Genomic DNA, 3,743 nt, shown 5'->3' with positions numbered 1-3,743 from the left:
CGGAAGTAGTTCTGCCCCGCTGCAGCCAGGCTTGCTCCCTGAGACCGACGGACAGCTGACTGACCCCTGGCGCGGCATTTAAAAAAAAGAGACCATGTGGTTAAATTAGACTGTTAAGGCTGGCAGTCTGCGGGGCCAGCCTCACGGGCACCTGAAGCTCTTCTGCGCTCAGGCAGAGCCTTTCCTTGTGGGAATTAATGATCGTAATTAAGCTCCCGCCGGCTGATTGTAAAGACGCCTCAGGATGGATGCTCCTGGCCCTTCCTGGGCCAGTCAGGACCCCGGACAGTGGTCTTACCCCTGCTACCAGGGGATGACACTCTCGGTAGGTCCCTTTACCCTCGGAATTCTGCAGCGCTGATGCTGCACTGCAGCTGGGTTACAAGTCGAATGCGCGCTACCTGCGCTACCTGCCGGCCAGTCGTGGCATGCAGCCTTCGGTGGCGTCTTTGTTAGTCTTTATTTTTAGTGGCCCTTAGCCAGGAAACGAGAAGTTTGGGTCTATTTTTGATCATTGGAAAGAGTAGTTTCACAGTTGTTCAGAACCGGAACGGAGCGCTGGGGGAGGTGTGCTCCGTAAGGGATGTGAGCGCGTTCGTTTCGCATGCTTTTCTCCGATTGATTAGTAGTCTGGGTTAGTTCTCAGGGATTTTCTTTTGAATTTCAAACCAGTGGTTTGACAGTGAAGATGTTTTCCCTGATACAGGTTGCATTGGCGCCAGTCCCGGGAGGAGAGAGGAAGGACTGCAATCCTAAGAAAACGACGCCTTTGGGGTGAGGGTGGTGAGGGTTGGGGTGATGCCCTACCCGGACTCAATAGTAAAACTTGGATAGAGTGGCCTGTTTCTTCTAGGTCTTTTCAAGACACTTTATTTAACAAAAAAAAATTGATTGAAGTTTTTATACTAATGTAGAGAGAATGGTATAATGTACCCACTAAGTATTATTACTGCTCAGTCTTATTTATGTTGCTGCCCACTTCCTTTGCCACCCACCACCTCCATAGTTTTGACGCAAATCCCAGACATCAAAGAATTTCAGATTGTATACAAGCCATTTATAATATTCTCGGTTAGCTCACAATAACCCTGAAATACAGGGAATATTCTCATTTTACAAATGGATAGCCTGGGGTCCTGAGAGACAAGTGATTTACTCACTAATAGTATAATTTTCAAAGCATGTTTACAAAATGACCTGATCTACACATCAGCCCTGTAAGGCAGGTAGGGATAATTATTCTATGCATGACAAAAACCCAGAAAGCTTATTTATAACTGCCAAGTCACTTAGCTAATGAGTGACAGAATCAGCACTTGGACCTAGAATTTTGAATTCCTGACTCTTTTCTACTCTGCTTCACAACTTAGCACAAACTCAACAAATGCTCCCTGGTGGCAGGTCTGCAATTTCCTATCACTGCTGTCCTATTTGGTAGGGGACCATTGTCTATTTTTGGCTCCCCAGCATCTGCAGAATCTTTTCTACTCTGGGGAAGTCGCCTCTGTATGGCAAGATCTTTTCCCCTTGGAGCTACTCTGTTATCAGCCAATCAGACAGAACCACCTAGGACTTTAAATGGAGAGCTAGGGATGTCAAGAAGCAGGGACAGTGGAGATTTCATGGGTGGTAGATATACCTGTAGCATCCACTCTCTGAGGCAGCAGGAAATTGAATGTAGCTGCAGGCCCCAGCTGCCAGGGCTGGGGGGCAGCTAGGTGTGACCACAATGATACCTTCACCAGAACTGCCCGGTCACCTTCTTGGCCCGGGTTCTGAATGGGTTTAGCTCCCTTGTGTTCCTGTCTCTCCTCTGAACCCGATTCCCTAGCTTTCCCAGAGATTCTATGAGCTCTCCAATACCTTACTGACAAATTTCATTTCTTTGAAAAATTGGGTTGGTTGCTTGCCCTAGAGACTTTAAACTGATACACACTCCCTGCGTTTCCAGCTCTATGAGTTTGCCTGATGTCTCTCTAACAGCCAGAGGCAGGAATGTCAACACATGGGTTAGGGTGTGGGGACCTACAGGTGTGTTTAAGGTGGCTTGCACTTGTGCACATGCCCATCATTACAGGTGTGTAGAGAAGAGGCAGACTCGGCAGCTAATGTCTGCCCTGTGGGGCATGTTCTGAAGGTGGTAGTTTCCCTAACCTTCCTCTCTTCTTCCCCGGCCAAGTTCACCTGGCTGCCCTGTAGGTGCCACTGTTGCTCTTCTGCCTGCAGAACCCAGCGCCTAATAGGCTGTTACCAAACCTTCCTGCCTGGGCACTGGACGAGCTCTGGAGCTGGAGGAAATGTGTCTTTGACTCTATTCTCCTGTCTCCTTTCTAATTCTCCCTACACAGGGTCAGTAGCCCCTTCCTCTTCAGCCTTCTGCTTTCTCGCCCTCTGAAAACTAGGTCTGGGCAAAGAGCTCAGCTTCAGCAACTGGACTGAGTGCTGGACTGGGGACAGAGGGGCAGAGATAAGAACTAAGGTCTTTCCTCAGGGTGGCCTGTGAGTAAATGGCCCCTCCTAGTTTTATAGCTGTGACCTTGTTTTGGTGTAGGGATAAGTGTGTGTGTGTGTAGTGTGGTGATTCTTGAGGTCAAGTCTTTCTTTTCATCTTAAATCTTTAAGGGTAGACTTTTAAACATCCAATGTTTAAGTCCAGGAGATTATATTTAGATCATCCTAGGTCTCTGAAATCAAACCTAGGCATTTTGCCATTATAATTGCTGTAAGTTTGAGCAATACCTAGACACTTTGCATATATTATCTTTAACTCTCTGCAATAATCTTTTATTATGCTGCAGCATAATAATCTCGCAGCATAGGTGGCCTGATATCCACTTGAGTGGTAAAACAAGGTTCAGCAGGAACAAGCAACCTGTCTGAGATGGTCGATGGCTGAGCCTGTCTTCTGACCCCAGTGAGTCTGACTCTCAACATCCTTGATCCTTCTACCTTGTCACCTTACTGGCTTCGAGGAAAACTTTGGAACATCAAGAGACAGATGGGGCAACAATTCTGAGCAATGTTCCGATGCGACCCACACTGCTTTCTACCCTTTGCTTAAAGGGGGTTCTCTGCAACTGCATTGCATTTTGGGGACTCAAGGTAGGGCAGTTCGCTGGCCTGGGGGCAGATGGTCCATAGGGTGGCCATGCCTGGTGGCTTGAGTGTCTGCACATTGGAGGGCTGTCTTTCAAAAGTGGGGACATATTCTGACATTTGTACTTCCTCTAGGCCCATTAGAACTCTCATTTCATTCTGAACATTGAGGGGACAGGCTTCTTACTTTTTAATAGGAATATAGAGCCAAGCCAGCATAGTACCTAAAATAGAAGGGTTTTCCATGGGTTTTTGCAGCTACCACACGTGCTCTACCTGTATGTGATGTGTGGGCCCCCTGGGCCTTGGTTCCCAGACTGAATGATTTCATAAATATTTGCCAAGTGGGTGAATGCTGACATGCATGCAGCTGCTGAAAGGATGCGCCAGTAAAGGCAAAAGGGTCCTTTGCCATCAGTTGCCTGGGAACTGAAATACTAAACACAGTAAGAAGGTTCTTGGTCACTCCACACTCATTTTCAGTGCCTGGTTTCATGGAAGGCTGTGGCGTTTTAGGTACGTCACTGATGTGGAAAGTGATGACGATGCTGGAGGGAGGGCTGTGTTCTCACGGAGTGAGGATGGCGTGGGGACCGGGAGCATGGGAGAAGAGATAACCCATGGAAAGGCACAATTATCCAGGAACA

The 3,743-nt window shown here is 47.7% G+C and overlaps 1 protein-coding gene across 1 annotated transcript in view; it reads left to right on the top strand.

Annotated features, from left to right (window-relative positions):
• Window positions 1–3,743, top strand: part of SLC39A11 (solute carrier family 39 member 11) — a 337,009-nt gene that overhangs the window by 579 nt on the left and 332,687 nt on the right. The window lies entirely within an intron of this gene.

Source organism: Artibeus jamaicensis, unplaced genomic scaffold (assembly GCF_021234435.1).
Source record: "Artibeus jamaicensis isolate MK-2021 breed Jamaican fruit bat unplaced genomic scaffold, CSHL_Jam_final contig_1998, whole genome shotgun sequence".
In the NCBI taxonomy this organism is placed as follows: Eukaryota; Metazoa; Chordata; class Mammalia; order Chiroptera; family Phyllostomidae; genus Artibeus; species Artibeus jamaicensis.
The sequence above is the reverse complement of the archived record's forward strand: the minus strand, read 5'-3'. Positions and strand labels throughout refer to the sequence as shown.